General features: G+C 40.2%; 1 protein-coding gene across 3 annotated transcripts in view; it reads right to left on the bottom strand.

Moving 5' to 3' along the window:
• The window catches only part of CRACD (capping protein inhibiting regulator of actin dynamics), a 257,979-nt gene that overhangs the window by 96,287 nt on the left and 141,406 nt on the right, over positions 1-20,286 (bottom strand). Inside the window, exon 1 of one of the 3 annotated variants that reach the window (XM_049789932.1) lies at positions 11,963-12,149. The exons of the other annotated variants lie outside the window; for them this stretch is intronic. The gene's annotated coding sequence lies outside the window, so the exon portion shown is untranslated. Of the gene's footprint in view, positions 1-11,962; positions 12,150-20,286 lie in introns of those variants that run through there. 3 annotated transcript variants of the gene reach the window in all.

Raw genomic sequence — 20,286 nt, 5'->3', positions numbered from 1 at the left:
TTGTTCATTTGCTTTTTTGTTTTGATCTTTTATAAAAAGCAATTTCTGTAACTGAATCCAAATTCTCATGCATTTTTAGGGCAAGTGCTCTACTGCTGAGATATATAGCCTGGTACCACAACTGTTTCTAAACATGAATATATACAGCATTCACTCACAAAATCCATTTAATTTTCTAAAATAAGGTTCAGCCCACAGTTGTTTTTGTAAATAAAGCTTCATTGAAACCCAGTGCTTTTATACACTGGCCTGTGGCTTAAGTGGTTTTAAACTCTCAAATGTTTACTATTGAGCCCTTTATCCAATTGTTTGTTTGCCTATCATAGCTGTAAAAGCAGGTTCAACTTTTCACAAAGAGATCACAAGAACAATTTTGGCAAGGGAGGTCCAGAAGTTGTCAGCAGATTACAAAAATTTCCTGCTGTTGCTGCCCTATCCATTGTTCTGGTCCATGAGCCCATACTTTACCATCTGTCAGAATGCAGCCACTTATGAAGCTTGAGATTATTCATCAACTCTTGAGACTTGCCCCTGGAGATATCTAGACATTTGTGCACAGTGTCTATGATTATTACCTCAAGCTTAACCTGGGTCAGCTATGTGCAAGGCAAGCACCTTACCTGATGTGCTATCTCTCTAGTCAACCAAACAGAAGATATTTTTTATATAAGAGTTTATTCTGTAAAGAATTAACTAAACGGGGAATGCAATGTTTAAGAGAAGATTCCAGATCACCAGAGTATAGGAAGAAGGACAGAGAAAGAAGTAAATTGAAGGGGGGAAGAAGAGACAGATGTAAGCAATGAAGTAGGCAGGGACCAAAAGGGTTTGGGTAACTGGTGGTATAAAGAAATGGTATAGCTACATATCCAGACTACAGAGTCAACAACACTAAAAATATAATAGCCAAACCTTAACAGTCAAACTTAAAAATGTACCTGTCAAGGTGGCAGGTTGGGTGGAGAGTGGAGTGAGGAGGGTGGGAGGGAACTTGGAGACATTGATAGAAGGAAGTTGACAATGGTGGTGTTAAAACATTGTATATCAAAAACTACTACCTCCATCTAACACCATGCACAAAGGTCAAATCCAAATGGATTAAAGATCTTGATATCATACCTGAAACCATAAGGTATACAGAACAACATGTAGGTAAAACACTCCATGACATTGAGACTAAAGGCATCTTCAAGGAGGAAATAGCTTTCACCAAACAAGTGGAAGCAGAGATAAACAGATGGGATTATATTAATCTGAGAAGTTTCTACACCTCAAATAAATAGTAACTAGGATACCCACCATGTGGGAGAAACTATTAACCCAATACCCATCAGACAAGGGACTAATGTCTAAGATAACAAGATACTGACAGAACTTAAAAAGAAGAAAACATCTAACTCCATCAAAAAATGGGGAGAAGAAATGAACAGATAATTTCTCAAAGAAGAAATACAAATGGCCAAAAGTCACATGAAAAAATGCTACACATCACTAATCACCAGGGAGATGCAAGTCAAAACAACTATGAGGTACCATCTCAAGTCACAGAGACTGGCACACATCACAAAGAACAAGAACAAACAGTGCTGGTTGGGATGTGGAGAGAAAGGAACTCTCATTCACTGCTGGTGGGAATGCCATCTAGTCTAGCATTTCTAGAAAATAATGAGATTCCTAAAAAACCTGGAAATTGAGCTTCCATCTGATCAGCTATACCACTCCTAGGTATATACCCTAGAAACACAAAAAAGCAATACAAAAATCCCTTCCTCGGGGCCGGGCGGTGGCGCTGGAGGTAAGGTGCCTGCCTTGCCTGCGCTAACCTAGGACGGACCGCGGTTCAATCCCCCGGCGTCCCATATGGTCCCCCAAGAAGCCAGGAGCAACTTCTGAGCGTATAGCCAGGAGTAACCCCTGAGCCTCACAGGGTGTGACCCAAAAACCAAAAAAAAAAAAAAAAAAAGTAAAAAAAACAAAAAAAAAATCCCTTCCTCACCCTTATATTCATTGCAGCACTATTTACAATAGCTAGACTCTAGAAACAACTCAGATGCTCTTCAACAGATGAATGACTAAAGAAACTGTGATATATATACACAACAGAATATTATACAGCCATCAGGAGATATGAAGCCATGAAACTTTCCTATACATGGATGGACATGGAAACTGTTATGCTGAGTGAAATAAGTCAGAGAGAGATAGAGACAAAAAATAATATCACTCATCTATGGGTTTTAAGAAAAATAAAAGACATTATTGTTTTAATGCCCAGAGATGAGGGCCAGAAGGACTGGCTCATGATATGTAGCTCACCACAAAGAGTGGTGAGTGCACTTAGAGAAATACCTACACTAACAATTACCATGACAATGTTAATGAGTGAGAGAAGTAGAGTGCCTGTCTGGAATACAGGCAGTGGTAGGGGAGGAGGTAGATGGAGGATATTGGTGGTGGGAATGTTGCACTGGTGAAGGGAGGTATTCTTTTTATGACTGAAACTCAACTACAATCATGTTTTTAATCATGGTGTTTAAATAAAGACATTATTTTAAAAAGCTCAGCTATGAATAACTTTGTAAATCATGTGTTTAGTTTAAAAATAAAATAAAAAGTATATCTTGTATAATAGAATAGTTTTGGTTTTATTTGGTGGGGGGGCCATACCAGCAGTGCTCAGGGGTTACTCCTAACTCTGTACTCAAAAGTTATTCCTGGTAGGTTGAGTGGACCATATGTGATGCTAGAAATTGAATCCAGGCTGGCCACATGTGAGGCAAATGCCCTACCCTCTGTGCTATTCATTCAACCCTTGGGATCATTTCTTAATGAATATATTTTATCTTGCCAAGATAATATATAATATCTAATCTGAAACCAGGGAGATAGATCAAAGGATGAAACATTCTGAAGGTTCTATGTTTGTTTGCTTAAACCACACTCCTCTGGTGGCCCTCAGTACTACTGGAAGTAACCAGAAGGCCATTTGGCCTTCACTGAGTTTTACTAAAAGTGGCTATTGGGATCCCTAACTATTGTATGGGAACCTCCCATATATACAATTAAACTGTTTTTTCACTTTCTCATAATCATCTAAAGGACATTACTGGGCCAGAAAGAAGTGCAGGAGTTAAGGAACTTGTCTTGCACACAGTTGACCCTAATTCAATTCCTAGGATCCCGTAGAAATCTCCTAGAGCCACCAGAGATCATTCATGAGCACAGAGCCAAAAATAGCCCAGAATACTGTAGGGTGAGGTCCAAATCTCTCCAAAGGTCATCAAGGAATCACATTCACTGAATCTACACAAAATAACTGAGAACAGATATTTTATAACTCCTGCAGTGGCCTAGAAAGCAATCTTAGTCAAGAATCAACCCCCTGGCAAAGTTCCTAAATCTTGGTAAGGAATGTGATACTTGACTTGTAATGGTGAAGCTCTGGATTCAACCCCCAATTCTGGGGAAAAAAATTCTAGATCCAAAAGGAAAAATTGTTTTTCTAGGTACTGGAAAGGTCTGTGTCATAGTGGCACAGTGGCACTCAGGAGTTACTACTGGCTCTGTGCTCAGAAATGGCTCCTGGCAGGCACGATGGACCAAGTGGGATGCCGGGATTCGAATCACCGTTGGTCCTGGGTCAGCCATTTGCAATGCAAACACCCTACAGCTGTGCAATCTCCCTGGCCTCCTGTGTTAAAGTCTTATGAGGTTGTATGGCAAAAGATGTTCTTAAACAACAGAACTTATATTTCTCAGTCTCATAGCTCTTGGGGCCAGAAACCTTATATGGTGGTGCTGGCACAGTAGGTGAATGTCCTTTTCTGAATGGCAGAATTCCTGTCATGTCATTCACATGAAGGTAATAATCAAAGCAACTCAGAGTCTCTTTCTTATACCATTATTGAAGATTCACTCTCATGGCCTGGTCACAACCCCTCACCCCCCATCCCAAACCCCAGTGGCCCCAACTTCCAACTCCAACAATCACACTAGGAATTTGAGGTTGGGAGGCACAAACATTCTTTTTTTGTTGTTTTGTTTTGGTTTTGGTTTTGGTTTTTGGGTCACACCCAGCAGTGCTCAGGGGTTACTCCTGGCTCTATGCTCAGAAATTGCTCCTGGCAGACTCGGTGACCATATGGGATGCCAGGATTCAAACCACCATCCTTCTTCATGCAAGGCAAATGCCCTACCTCCATGATATTCTCTGGCCCCAGGCACAAAATTCTAAACCTAGTTGCTGGGTCTGTTTCCTCCACCAAAGCGCCAAATATTAACATGATGCCTCCATTTGTCAGTCATAATCTTCAGTTCAAAGATCATGAGGACCCAGCAGCTTCCCTTATGAAACAAGTGATTTCAAGAGCAAGCTCCATCTTTTCATCTAAAATGAGGTATGGCAAGAAAGACTCCTCATTCATCTAAAGTGAGGTATGACAGAGAGAGAGAGAGAGAGAGAGAGAGAGAGAGAGAGAGAGAGAGAGACAGAGACAGAGACAGAGACAGAGAGACAGAGACAGAGACAGAGAGACAGAGAGAGACAGAGAGAGAGCGCACAGTATTTTGCTGCTTTGCTTTTTTGACTTTATTCACACATTATCATTTTTGGATGACACAGGACAGAATCTAAATAGATGAAGTTTATGAGCAGGATGACAACTTGCTTCTTACAATTCCATATTTTGCCAAAAGACAAGAGCTTTAAGATGTGGTTTCAAACAAAGGCATTTAGGTTTAAAGTGAAGCCTTCTTTATATTATAATTTCTTTTTTAATTTTTTATTTATCTATTTAGTTATTTGGTTTTTGGGTCACACCCAGCAGTGCTCAGGGGTTACTCCTGGCTCTATGCTCAGAAATCACTCCTGGCAGGCACAGGGGACCATATGGGATGCTGGGATTTGAACCACTTCCTTCTGCATGCAAGGCAAATGTCTTACCTCCATGCTATCTCTCTAGCCCGTATTATAATTTCTTAACCAATGTTTTGTCTGACTTTGAAGTATTTTTTGTTGGGGGAGGTAGGGAGGAAGTAGGGAGGGGATATGGGCCAGACCTAGCAGTATTGAGGGGCTTTAATTCCTGCCTGTGCTTAGGAGTCACTCAGTCTTGTGCTTGTGTTTTTGGAGACCCAATCCAGGGTTAGCTACATGCAAGATCTAACCCCTGCAATCTCCAGTCCTGATCTTGAAAGGCCCAAGAGGGCTTTAGATAGATGTAGATGTGATCTTTCCCTTTCTTTTTTTTTTTTTTTCTTTTTTGGTTTTTGGGCCACACCTCTTTTGACGCTCAGGGGTTACTCCTGGCTATGTGCTCAGAAATCGCCCCTGGCTTGGGGGGACTATATGGGACGCCGGGGGATCGAACCGCGGTCCTTCCTTGGCTAGAGCTTGCAAGGCAGACACCTTACCTCCAGCGCCACCTACCCGGTCCCGATCTTTCCCTTTCTTAAAAAAAAAATCTTGCCAGGGGCCAGAACAATAGCACAGTGGGCCGGGTGTTTGCCTTGCACGTGACTGATCTGGGTTCAACCCCCAGAATCCACATGGTTGCCCGAGCAATGCCAGGAGTAATTCTTGAGTACAGAGCCAGGCATAACCCTGAACACTGCTGGGTGTGGCCACAAACAAAACAAAGTAATTAGAATTAAGTTATGAATCTTGTCAGTTTCATGATAATGAACTAACAGAAAGTCCAAAATATTTCTAGCATATAAATTGTGGTAATTTCAGCCTAAATATTTTTTTTTCCTTTTAAAAACCTAACTGAGTCAGTGAGAGCACAGTAGTTAAGGAACTTATCTTGTACATGGCCAACCCCAGTTTGAATCCTGGCATCATATATGATGCCCTGAATACCACCTGGAATGACACAGAACCACAGAACCAGGAGTAAATGCTGAGTACAATTGGGTGTGGTTTTCCAAGATAACAACAACAAAAATTATTATGAGGCTAGAAAGGCGCAGCAAGAAGTAAGCTATTTGCCTTGTATATGGAGAGTTAGAATTTCAGTTAGGTGCCAGTTAGAACTTCTGGCACCATATATAGTCTCTCTGTGCACCACCAATGATCACTCCTAAGCATAGAACCAGGAATTACTCTTAGCATTGCCAGGTGAGGCTAAAAACTTAAATAAATAACTAAAAAAATTTCACCAAAACAAGATTCAAACTCAACTGTAATAAAAAAAAAAAACAAAACATACCAGGGTGGGAGGGAACCTCAAGGTGGGGGTGGGGGAACGATTCTTTCGAAGATAGAGAAAGAAAATGAAAAAGAGCAAAAAAAGGATGGGGGTGGGGTGGAAATTAGAGGAAAATTAAAGTGAGAAAAAAAGAAAAAATCCCAAAGAGAAAGATATGCAAAATCATTCAAGCAAGATGTCTTTATATTATTTTATTTTTTAATTGCAAAGTTCCAAAAAGATCACAAATAAAGAACTCATTACTTAGCACCTTCCAAGAATGAGGGGGTGTGACACACTTGAGGTTAGACTAGGGACTGGCTAAGGTTTTTATCCTGACACCCAACCCTTGTAGATCTGATACTAAGTGTTTACACTTGATTCCAGATCCAGAACGAAAGAGCAGGTATGCTACTTACTGCCAGGTACTTCTGGAAAAGCTAGATTTATGCCAAAAACAAATAGGTAGTGAAAAAGCACTAGCAACTAAAATAAAAATAATGGAACTAGGACTAAGCAAGTGCAACGCATAGTTCTTAACATAATAGAAAGAAACAAGATGAACAAAAGGCTAGACTAAATTAGATTAGACACCAAGATTTGTCAGGACATGATGAAAAAAATCCCAAGAAAATCTACTGAAATCACAAAAATTAAAGGGAATCTGGTAAGATTAAACTGGCAAATAAAAATCTGGAGTATAAATCAACAGTTTTCACCAACAAAAGAAGATATAGGACCAGAGTGAAAATACAGGGTTAAAGCAATTACTTTGATCCTGAGCAATACTGGTAGTGACCCCCTTCCAGCAGAAAGCCAGGAGCACCTCAAAAAGACCTCTATTATAAGTCAAAACAGTTAAATATTTATTACTGAATTTAATTAGATGTAAAGGAAATGTTTTGTTTTATTTATTTATTTTTTGGTTATTTGGGCCACACCCCTTTGACGCTCAGGAGTTACTCCTGGCTAAGCGCTCAGAAATCGCCCCTGGCCTGGGGGGACCATATGGGACACCGGGGGATTGAACCGTTGTCCTTCCTTGGCTAGCGCTTGCAAGGCAGGCACCTTACCTCTAGCGGCACCTTCCCGGCCCCGATGTGAAGGAAATGTATGAAGAAAATGCTCATACATTTCTAAAGGACAGACACGACCAAACAAAAAGAGAGGCCGGAGCGATAACACAGCAGGTAAAGTGCTTACCTTGCACACTGCCGATCCGGGTTCGATTCCCGGCACCCCATATGGTCCCCAGAGCCTGCCAGGAACGATTTCTGAGTGCAGAGCCAGGAGTAATCGCTGAGCACGATGAATGTGGCCCAAAAATCAAAAAAAGAGAGAGAAATAGAGAGAGAGAAATAGAGAGAGACCATTGTTTTAAATTGGAAATCCTAACATCTAGAAAATAAGCTCCTTGAATTAATTAACTTAGAAGTCATGTGTGTCTGATAGTAAGTACTATAGGAACTACAGATAGTACAAGCAAGGATCTTGCTTTGCATGCACTGATCGTAGTTGATCCCTTAGCATCACCAGGAGTGATCCCTGGTACTAAAGCAGGAGTAAGCCTTGAACATGGAAGATAGAGCCCAATACATTTGGGGATTTAATACAGTATATGACAAAAACTTAATCTCCCTCTCCTCCTTCATCCAGCAGTGCCCAGGAGCTGGATAAACCATAAAGTGCCAGGGAACAAATCTAGGTCTCACTCAAGCAAAGCCCTTTGAAGTTCTTTGAAGTACCTTACCAGTCCTAAAAAATGGCACCTTAAATCAACATGTAAGAGGACAACACAGTAAATGTTGGTGGAATAGTTTAAGAATCAATTGGAAAAAAGATAAATTGGGTGCTATGTTCATACTGGGTACTAATATAAACTCCAAGAAGAGCAAAAATTAAAATGCTAAAAATTAAATCATAAAATTTCTGGAAGCCACATAGAAATAAGACAACCTGAAATTTTGACTGAAAAATACTCCATCTATGATGCCATTCTGATTGAAAAAGAAACAACTAATCTAAATCTTACAATGTTTGAATCCAACTGCCAAGGTACAGAAAGTAGAGGAAAGAAGAATAAATATGTTACACAAGAGGATGCAATTCAGCAAAATTCAGACCATGGGAGACTTTAGAAGATATGCTGTTAAGGAAAAGAAGAAATCAAAAACGAAAAATAAACATGGAGAGAGGAATGTCTGGATTCAAAGATACCCAAAGCCATATCACCTTGCTCAGTGCTTACTATCCCTTAGTTGCTGTTTCCTTCTTCAGAAATTTTGACTGGCGCTTTGAATGCAATCATTACTGTTGTCTTTCTTTTTTATTCTGGGTTCTTTCTTCCTTCCTTCTCATCCTCTCTCCCTCTTTTTCTCTTTCCCATTCTCTTTCCCTCTCTCTTTATCTTTCTCTTTTTATACTCCTTTCACATTTTTTTCTTTAACATAATTTTTAATTGGTAATGGATTTTTTTAGATTCAAAAGATAACCATGGATCAAGAAGAAAGAAGTGCTTCAGGGTTCTTAATTCAGCCAGTGATCCAGAATATTAGGGTTTGGTCAGAAGCAAATAGTACAGTGGGTAAAGCACATGCCTTGCATGTGACTGACCCAGGTTCAATCCCAACATCTCATATGGTTCCCTGAGCCCACCAGGAGTGATCTCTGGGTGCAGTCAGGAGTAAACCCTGAGCCACCAAGTGTGGCCCCAAAATGAACAACAAACTAAAAAGTGTTGGATTTTAGGATTTGTAGTGATAAATGAAGGGGCAATTCTTTTGGAAAAAATGAATTAAGATTGGTTATGAATGATAATGAATGCTGAACCATGTTAGGAATTGAATGGGATCTTGAAAGTCCAAGACATGGAACTTCCTTTCACTTCTCCATCTAATAAGCTTTTTATCTTTGACTCATCCTTCAATACCACCTAGATGGTCTTTAGGAAGCCTCCTGCTGTTCCCTTGAGTAGAACATCTGTAAACATAATTTCCACTAGACTGACTTTCTCTATTCAAACCTAAAGCACGTCAGAGTGTCCCATAGCTATATTTGTCCTGATCATGAATTATTATGCTTTATAGTCAACTGAACTCCTCACCAAAGGTCTTAAAAATGAAGTTACAGATGGCCATCAAAAGTAGGATTACGGGGCCAGGCGGTGGCGCTAGAGGTAAGGTGCCTGCCTTGCCTGCGCTAGCCTTGGATGGACCGCGGTTCGATCCCCTGGTATCCCATATGGTCCCCCAAGCCAGGAGCGACTTCTGAGCGCATAGCCAGGAGTAACCCCTGAGCGTCACCGGGTGTGGCCCAAAAACCAAAAAAAAAAAAAAAAAAAGTAGGATTACAAAAGTAAAACTGAAGTTCACTTAAATGAATGTATTGAAATGAATCTATCTTCATTCTAGATGGTCCTTAAAATCAACATCCTGTCTTCTTCACACAGCACTCCAAGAGCTGCAGAGATCCTGTGCCCTGACTCAGTGGGCTCCTGAAGGGTACCTATGCCTTTAAAATAAATGCTGATTCCCTAGGCATATACTGACTTGCACCATGTCTTCTGACCTTTTATGGAACAGAAAGAAACTCAAAGAACTTGCTTAGGAGGAGATCAAAATGATTAGATATCACAAATCCTAGTTCTCTCCTTGAGACAACCTCCTAGAAAGCAAAAGAAACCATCAATCTTATGACTTCTTACTTGCATTTTTAAAATAGTAAGTTTGTGGGCAAGTACATATACTTGAAAAACCACAAAGATACAGTTTTGTTGGCAATCAATGAAATTGCTAAGGACAGCAATCACTAACCATTGTCTGTTCATCGCACCTACAGTTGGGTTTCTGAGTGCTTTTACTTCTTTTCTATAACTCAAACATAACTTTTTGGGACTCCCTTTTTATATTTCTTACAAGTAAATTTCCCCTCACTTTGCCTCCTTGTAGTCAGTATATCAAACAACCGCTTATGTTTTCAGAGATGATTTTGTTTCTATTCCCTAACATTGTTTAAACACAAAATGCAACCATTGAATGTTGACTCAAGTTATAATCTAACTGTTTCTCCTAGTAGTTGTTGCCTTGGAACCACAGGACTTTAAGCTGGAAGGTATCTGAGAGATCCCTTCATGGTTCAACACTTCACACTGTATAGTTAATAAACAGAGAAATGAATTTATCCGTCCAGGATGACTTCAGTTAACTGCAAAGCATTAACCAGAGTTGATTTTCCTATTCATTTTTACTGCTGTCACACCAATTTGTTTCTTCCAATTTATTTCCTTAACCTTCCAAATTTCTGTTTTATAAAAAACTGAGGTCTGGGCTCACTAAAATTCTCAGATAAAAGAATTCTCTGATAGCAAGAATATTTTTCTGGTTTCTATTTACACTCTTGCAACAGGAAATAATGTGAGGTAGAAGGTAGAGGGGAAGAGAAGAGAGGATTCAGGAAACTCATTCATATGATACATTCATCTTCAAATCTTTCAGCAGCAAGAAAGTTCTTAAGTCACCTGCTATTAACAATTCTTTCCTAACACTTTGTCTTTCATAAACATTATTCAAGGCAGTGAAGGTCAAAAGAGAGACCAGATTCAACCACAACTACTTAGCTAAATTATGAGAAAAAAATGAAAGATTGAACTTCTCTGCATTATAGCAACCCCCAAAATCAATGAAAGGAAGACTGGTATTACAAAATAAATAATTCTTGTGAGAGACTTTCAACAACCATCAGAAGATATAGAGTACAAATAATCTTCAGTCACTAGAAAGAGACAATTGCTATGGGTAGAACTGTGTCCCCTCAGAAAAACTATATTGGAGTACTAATCCCCATGACCATCTCAGTGCCTCACAATGTGTGATATTATTTGGAGACAGGACATCTATAGAGGTAATCAAATTAAAATGAGGTCATGAAGGTGGGCCCTAATCCAAAGTGACTGATGTCTTTAAAAGAAGAGGAAATTTGATTAGAGTCATGCATAGAGGGAAGGCAATGTGAGGACTTGGGAGAAGACCAAGTTTGAGCCAAGAAACACCTGAAGCTCTCAGACATTGGACGAGAAGAAACAAAATTTTCCTCACTGTCCTTGAAAGGAATCAACCCTGTCAAATGCCTTGATTTTAGAATTCAGGCCTCCATAACTGTGAGATAATGTTTCTATTGTTTAACTAAATCTGGCTATGGTACTCTGTCATGGTAGCCTAGGAAATGAATACACCTCATCAACAATGGGCCTCTCATAATCAGCAGCCAATGCAAACAAAACTCAACTTCAGTAATAGATGGATTACAAATAGAAGGTATATGCCCTAGCTTACTATAGAAAATACCAAATGTAAGGATTTTTCCACTTCTGAGTCATTAACATATTCATGCAAAGGCCAATTTTAAGTGATGCTTCTCTTTAAATATTGTACTTTCACTATGGCGAAACCAGAAAATTGTCATAGACATTGTTAAGTGCACACAAAACACCCACTACACAGTATATCCATATATTTGGGACTGAATAGCTTGGAAGGTCTCTTAGTTGCTGTAACTATGATTCCAAAAATTCCTGAGATTGGAGCAGCTGCATCATCAATACACATCATTGTCTTTAAAAGATGCTCAGAATGAATTACAATTAAATTACAGAGCTGTCAAATAAAAAGCTATAATTATAGCATTTATTCATCACATTTACAAGGCCAGACATACATAAAAGAAACTAAACGCTGAAGAAGAAAATAATAAAAAGGAACCCACTCCCCATCACTTACCTCAGCAGGAAAGAAGGTTGAGGAAAGGGGGGAGGACTAGTTAGTTGTGCCAAGAGCCCAGTATTTGCAATGTTGCCTTGAGTTTCAAAGGATCTTCCATTCCAGAAACAGGAGCCACTTTAAGACATCATCTGGTGGCAATGCATCCCTCTTTTACAATTGGAAAAAGAAAGGTCCGTGAGGTGGCCATGACTCACCCACCGGTACAGACAAGCAAGGGAGGAGCTGGAACCTGAATCAAAAGCCTATAGCACCACCCACAAGTGGGCTGAACAAGGGAAGGAAAATCAGGAGACCTAGACTGGGGCCCTTCGTTTGCTCTCATTTAAATTTCTCCAGCAATCATTTATCAGCAATAAATTTATCATTTATCAGCAAAAAACTTTCTAGGCTTAAAAATTATCCTTTTCTTCTCCTGTCAGAATGATACATAGCAATAAGAGAAGGAATTAAAAACTTCCCGGGGCTGGAGAGATAGCATGGAGGTAAGGTGTTTGCCTTGCATGCAGAAGGTCAATGGTTCAAATCCCAGCATTCCATATGGTCCCCCAAGCCTGCCAGGAGAAATTTTTGAGCATAGAGCCAGGAGTAACCCCTGAGCGCTGCCAGGTGTGACCCAAAAACCAAAAACCAAAACAACAACAACAACAAAAACCCTTCCCGTTACCATTTCTGTTGTTCTAATCTGGTATGCATTTAGAACAACCTAGAAAAAGGTACAGTCCATTCAGTCACCTTCCACCTCAACAACCAAAGGATAAATTGAGGAGAGTAATGTTTATGTTATGGGTAAACTGTTTGGATATAAAACAGCAAAATTAATTTTTTATTTAGTTAAAAAGAAAAAGCTAACAGATCGCCATGCATGTTTCAATTCAGCAATCAACATATTATCTACTGTCTCTTTGAATCAGGCATGTGCCTGAGGCTTTCAAGAACATAAAAGTTTCATATTCACATTTGATTTTCAAGATCTCATAGACTAACCAAAGAGATGGTTACTTCCAATGGCAAAGCAAAACACATCATATATATAGTCTGATAAAACTGCTAACAGTCATATAAATGAGTTCAGAACAGGGAGAAAATGAACTCTAACCAATCCATTTCTCACCTTACCCTCTGAATATGATCACATATTGCCTGCATTTTCACCCAAGAGTTCTAAAAGTTAATTGGTCATCTAATCCAACAGGGCGGGGAGAAAGGCTGAAGAGATAGAACAGAGTAGGGTGCTTGCCTTGAATGTGGCCAACCTGAGTTCAATCACCAGCGCCACATATGGTTCCCAGAGCACCACCTGGAATGATTCCTGAATGCAGAGTCAGGAGTAAGCCCTGAACATTGCTGAATGTGCCCCCCCAACAAATAAACAAACTCCCAAATCCAAAACTAGAAACAACCAAAAATCAGTCCAATTGTCCTTTTCACTATTCAGAGATATTTCCATTACATGTAAAGCCTTCACCTCATTCTACCCCACCCACATTTAAATCCTTGCTTGGAGGCAAGTAGGATGAATCACTGGGGGTGGGGTGGGGAGCACATCTTTCTCAGGTTTACCTATGATAAAATCAGACTTAATAGGAATCTTTCTATGAATTACTACTAAAGAGAGTAAATATGTGACATTAGTCTCCTACAGCTCTAGGGTCCAGCGCAGGGATCATTTGCTGGTCCTGTGTTAATTTTCTGGTTCAGTGCAAATACAACCCTTGTATTTCTCATAAGTACCACAGACAGCTGCTGGCAAACAGTCAAAACAAATCTATTATCATGGGAGCCATTTGCAATTAACATCAGATGATGGGTCTAGCTTCTTAATAAGTACATTTGGTGCTCTGGGTTCAGAATATGACAAATAGACAATGATCTCAAAGGTAAACTGGATAGAGACAGCTTGCCATGCCTCATTTTCATCTCCCTTTCCTCAAAGATGTTCAACTCCAGAACTTTTGGCCAGGGACCAGCCATCCTCTAGCCAGCATTTCTCAGTCTTGTTTCAACCATGGTTCTCTTCTAACTTTGTTTTCTTCTTGTGTCTCTTTTTAGCCTCCTGGTTGAACCATGTCATGCTGTGATCCATCATTTATGTTCTATTTTACCGATGGCCCTTCTGGATGATTCTGGGGGCACCCACATGAAGTTATATGGCCTTTGAAGAAAAACACTGCTTTAACTGATATTCTGACTAATATTAGAGGTATTGTTTTTCTTCCTCTTCTTGCATTCTGATGCCTTGAACATGAATATGATACAAACCATTTCAGATCACTATTTCAGGTCTCATTCGTCATGCCATGCTTAGATCCTAACTCACAAAATAAGCACATGTTATCTCACACTGACCTAGAAATCTGATTTTTTAACAGAAACAAAACATCTAGAAAAGTAAAAGGAGGTTTTCAAATTAAAAAAATCAAAGTATATATTGTTAGTATTTGGGGGTGGTGGTGAAGGGACCATACATTGCAGTATTCAGGACTTATTCCTGGCTCTGAGCTTAGTGAACACTCCTGGTTGTGTTCAGAAAACTATACTTGGTGCCAGGAATTGTACCCAGATCATCCACATACAAGACAAAGTTCAGCCTTAAATTTTTGTTGATGTTTTTGTGTCAACCAGTGGCATTCAAGGTTACTCCTGCTTGTGCTTAAAAATTATTCCTGGCAGGCTCAGGTGATCATGGGATGCTGGATATAAAATCCAACTTAGGTGTGAGCAAAGAAAACACCCTATTTTCTGTGCTATAGCACAGCCTTACATTTTGTAATGGTGAGGCATGTTCCTACATGTCCTACATGTCTGGATATGTCTTGAGAAAAGGTGAAGGTGAAGACCCACACAAGCACAAGTGTTATGTATGTTCACACAGAAATATAAAGTTCACATAAAGTATTCCTGAGTTCAGAGGTACAACAGTAGTCTGAAATCTGCTTCAAAGCTGGACTAGATTTTTGCCATCAGAACTGTCAAGCATATCAAAACAAATGTGAGGCTCAAAGTTTTACAAATCGGTCTATTAACTTCCAGACCTACCTTCAACATACATACATGCATACATATGACACACAAATGCATGCTATCACTCCAAAAACAAGCATACAAACAAAATATTTAAAGAAGTTATTAAAGAGTTTGGAAAAATTCATGAAGTTTAATCTGTTCTGAATTATTTCAGTTCTTTTTTTTTTTATTGAAGTGAGATAGAGAGAGAGAGATGTTCAAAAGAGAGTAGTTTTCCAGGAGAGCAAGTGCCTGATTTCAGAGTTTTAAAGTCCTTTCCCAGGGACTAGAGCAATAAAACAGTATGTAGGGCACTTGATTTGCACACAGCTAACCTGGGTTTGATACCCAGAATCCCACATGGTTCCCAGAGTCCACCAGGAGTGATTCCTGAGTACAGAGATAGGAACCAAAAAATTATAGATATAGACCAAAAAATTTAAAAAATTAACTCCATGCCCAAAGGTGCCAGAGAGAAAGCTCAAAGGGTTGAAGCACATTTACATGCAGAAGGCATAGGTTCAAATTCCCAGCACCACATAGTTCCCTGTGTACAGCCAAAAGTGACCCCCCAAGCATTGAGCTGGGAATAGCCTCTTTTAGCACAGTTGGGTACAGTCCCAAACTCAAACCAAAGTCCCTCCTCATAGTCCTTGTAGCAGTCACAGTCCACTCTTGGCACAACTGCAAGACCAGAAGTCTGTAGACCAGCTGGATGGGCTCAGAGCCAGTCAGCATGACTTTGGGGCTACTCTGATATGATTTCATGTGAGGAATGCATGCAAGATATTCAAAGGCCAATGAACAGATCTCCTTCTCTCAGAACTCTTTCTAAGTATGTGCATTATTTATTTTTGGTGGGTGTGGGAAAGGAGAGAATCTCATGTCCTTTCCATTTTTAATGTCAGAGTCCTGTTAAAATCTCAAGAACACAGCTTCAGAGGCTTGAGAGATGCTCTAGTAGTGTAGCACGTAATTTTCAGTTGTGATGCCCTGAATTTGCTCTCTTGAACTGCTTGCTCACTGTCCTGCCCAGACTCCTTTTCCCATACTCATCTTGTTGGTCCACACACACATTATTTTAGAAATCTGGTGTCACTTGTTCTTTTCCTCTCTTACCTCAATTCTTACCTTTAATTTCCAATATAAAGCAAAGCTATCCAGAAATGATAAGACTATGAAAAAACTAATTATTCTTTTTACTTTTGAATTTTTTTAAAGTTTTGAGCTATACCAAAGAATAATCAGAACTTTTTTTCCAGGGATATTGGGATTATGTGGTGCTGGGGATGGAATCAAGGTTGACCATGTGCAAGGGAAGCACCCTGCCCCATCTATCTCTCCAGCTGTGATTCTTTTTTACATTTTAGTCATAATTTTCTGTTCAAACTCATGTCATTTTAGGAGAGAGGATTCAAATCTATCTGACTTAAAAAGGCAGAAGGAAAGTTCAATTTAATTATTTCTAAGAAACTCATTCAGTGTAGCCACTGAATAGGTGGGTTTTAGATTCCAGTAACACATGAAGTGTGAAGTCAGCTATTCCAGTAGTGCCCAGGGGATCTTCCTGGCTCTATGAGGAATGAAACATAGCAGTGCTCAGGGAACCCCTTGGACATTGACCATTGCAGACAGAATCCAAGGCAAATGCCTCAATCCGTGTACTCTTTCTGGCCCAATTTTATTAGCATTACTTGCGATGATCACCTGAAAAGGGGAGGGGAAAGGACAACAGCTCAGATTGTAAACCAGATTGTAAATTCCAAATCAAGGCATTGAATTATCTGTGGGACTCCTAGGGAACAAGGAACTAGAATTCTAGCCCAGTGATCTTACTATGGCATGGTAGGGCAGGCAGTAGCCTATTGCTACTAGATTGCAATCTACTCATATTTTTCATGTGTATGCACAGGCCCTACCACCATGCTCAAGAAAATACATGAGCAATCTGCCTGTCACTTACCAAGTGCAAAGAGCTGCATCCACTTGAAGGAAGGTCAGCCTTTGCTGAACAGACCCGGGGCTTCGTGGCCCCAGAGCCACCTCTGTCTAGACAGATCAGCCAAGGCTAGCAGAATATGTCATAAAATACCACCTCTATGTCCACCATAAGGATTGTTTGGCAATGGAAAAGAAACAAACCCATAAAAAAGATGGCTGCCTTCTGTATACATACCTAAAAGCAGGGCATATATTTATAAAGATGTCCCTCCCCCTTCCCTTGCCACTGAGAAAGTCAGGAGTTGTTCATTGAAGAGAACCTTTAGCCCTATATGAACCTGCAGATGATAGGAGGATTTTTTTAGAACAAAGAGTGACTAAGTAGCTCTTATCATCCACATCTTATTGCTTCTCTACAAATATAATGTCATTTTGCTAAGGTGCTATACAAGTCCAAGTTCTAGCCACCCCTTGAAGTTAATAGTTGACTAAACATAGCACAAGAGCTAATGCTTATTATTCTGTTTCTCTCCTACTGTCTTTTGTCTATTCTGTGTACAGACCCAGGGTGCACAATATCGAAGGGAAATAAGAAAAAGAAGTGCTTTCCTCCACTATGACACATGTTCAAAGAGCAATTTTATCCTTAACCATTAAAATGTAGACAGTGCTGGGGCCGGGTAGGTGGCGCTGGAGGTAAGGTGTCTGCCTTGCAAGCGCTAGCCAAGGAAGGACCGCGGTTCGATCCCCCGGCGTCCCATATGGTCCCCCCAAGCCAGGGGCGATTTCTGAGCACATAGCCAGGAGTAACCCCTGAGCATCAAACGGGTGTGGCCCAAAAACCAAAAAAAAAAAAAAAAAAAAAAAAATAAAATAAAAATGTAGACAGTGCTGAGTGGAGGTAAGCACTAGATGAGCTCTACAAAAAAGCCAGAAGAAGTGGAGATACTCTTATGTTTTTTCATCTCAAAATGGCTTATCCACTGCTCAGGAGGTGAAGTTAATGGGAAGCAGAACCAGCTTTGTGGACAAGTAGGCTGCACAGTCCCAAAGCGCTTCAGGCTTATTTAATGCTTTGCTTGGACTATCCTCAAATTCTTCATTTTTCAATAAAGAGCTCTGCATTTTCAACTGGCTTTGAATTCCTCAAATTATGTAGCATATCCTCGAGGAAATGCACTGAGAAGTTAAAAAGCCACTCAGTACTACAGTTCAATATGTAATTCTAAACTTGGAGCTAGAAGGGAGGTAGAAGCCTAAGAAATGACAGAGCAGACAGGCCTACATTGGTGATAGTGGTGCATACAGCATCATCCTGGCAGGGCTGAGAAACTCAGGGGAATCAATTGCGAAGTCCGAATGCTCTGCCTACAGGTATCTATCATCTGCAGGTACTTGCTGAGATGCAAGAGCCTTAGAGAAGCAGTCTTCAAGATATCAAATAACACAAGTACCGCAAATCAGTGATGGTCCTTTCCCCCCCTCATTGGCCCCTCTGCTTGCCTGGTTTAATCATGGACACTTTTACTCCCACCCTACCCTTTTTAAATTATTTATATGAGATCTAAGTTTTAACAGCAATACTTATCTCCATTCTTCTGTACTCATTTTTGGAAACTTTTAAATCATTCTCTTCTCCCCCTTCCTCTCATGCTCAGAGGATTATATATGGCACCAGAGCTTGACTCAGTTTGGACACTTTGCAATACAGGCAAGTGCTTATCCACTGTATTAATATCTCTCCAATCACTTGGGGTATTTTGTGGAGAGGGAGTAACCCTGACAGTGCTCAGGGTTAACTTCTGGCTCTGAGCCTAAAGATCACTCCTATCAGGGCCAAAGGCATCAGATGTGGTGCTAAGGTCAAACTCAGATCAGCTCCATGCGAGGCAAAGAAAGCACTTTACTTACTGTACAATATTTCCAGCCCCTTAGCTTTTTAATCAAAGCTTTGTATACGCAAAGCTTTTTCTACAGAAAACCTTACTGTGATCATGCGTAGATCCTTTCACTAATTAAATAATTAGAAATTAGGGTAAATGTACTAATAAAACAGTCTTTAAAATTTCAAATAACATCCGTGAGGCTCTCTGTTTGGGACCATACCTGGCAGTGCTCAGAATTTACTCCAGACTGTGCTTAGGGATCACTTCTGCCAGGGCTCAGGGTATCATATACAATGCTGGGGACTGAATTGGGGTCAGCTGCATGCAAGGCAAATGCCTTGACACCTATGGTAATCTCTAACCTCCACAAATGAGGGTTTTGTTTGTTTGTTTTGTTTTTGGGACACACCCAGTGGCGCTCAGGGCTCTGCACTCAAAAGTCACTCCTAGCAGGGTCAAGGGACCTTATGGGATGCCAGGAATTAAATCCGAGTCCACCCAGGGTTGGCCGCGTGCAAGGCAAATGCCTACCACTGTGCTATCGCTCTGTCCCCCACAAATGAGGTTTTAAAGCAATGTTCTATTATCTTGGTGATAGAATTACAGGTAGCTCTTTTTATTTTCTTTATAGTCTTATCTGCAAAGATATTTTATAATGATCACATTTTACTTTTGTTTTAGGGCCATACCCAGCAGTACGCAGGGTTTACTCTGTGTGTGTGTGTGTGTGTGTGTGTGTGTGTGTGTGTGTGTGTGTGTGTGTGTGTGTGTGTGTGTGCTCAAGTATCATTCTGGTGGACTCAGGGGACCATATGAGGCTCTGGTGCTCAAACCTGGGTCAGCCAGTACGCTGTACTATTTCTCTATCCCCTACACATTTTACTTTCTTGATTAGAAAAAGAAAAAAAAGAAAAAAAAATTTAGAAAGTTGACTTCTTAAAGGACTTGTATTTGGAAATAATTGATAGCCTACCTCAAACTTTTCCTTTGAAAGCTACAATAATCACTAAGTTTTTACATCTGGGGCTTTAAAAACAAAGGGGCGGAGTAAAAAGTATTTTTTTACTCAAATTAATTGGAAAATAAAAAGAAATAAAAAGTGAAACATTCCATAATCCTAGTTTTCCTACACACAGACAAACTTATCTACAAATACACTTTTTTTTTTTTGGTTTTTGGGTCACACCCAGCAGCATTCAGGGGTTACTCCTGACTCTATGCTCAGAAATCGTTCCTGGCAGGCTCAAGGGACCATATGGGATACCAGGATTCAAAGCACTGTCCTTCTGCCTGCAAGGCAAATGCCCTACCTCCATGCTATCTCCCTGGCCCCCTACAAATACACTTATAAAAACAAAAGGTGGAGAGCTGGATCTAATACAATAGGTATGAAGCTTTCCTTGCACACAGCTAACCAGGATTCAATCTCTGACACTATACATGATTCCCTGACCCCACCAGAAGTGATCACTGAGCACAGAGTCAGGAGCA

The sequence above is a fragment of the Suncus etruscus genome, chromosome 16, assembly GCF_024139225.1.
Source record: "Suncus etruscus isolate mSunEtr1 chromosome 16, mSunEtr1.pri.cur, whole genome shotgun sequence".
Taxonomy (NCBI): domain Eukaryota; kingdom Metazoa; phylum Chordata; class Mammalia; order Eulipotyphla; family Soricidae; genus Suncus; species Suncus etruscus.
Note: the sequence above shows the minus strand (reverse complement) of the source record. Positions and strands in the feature narration are given on the sequence as shown.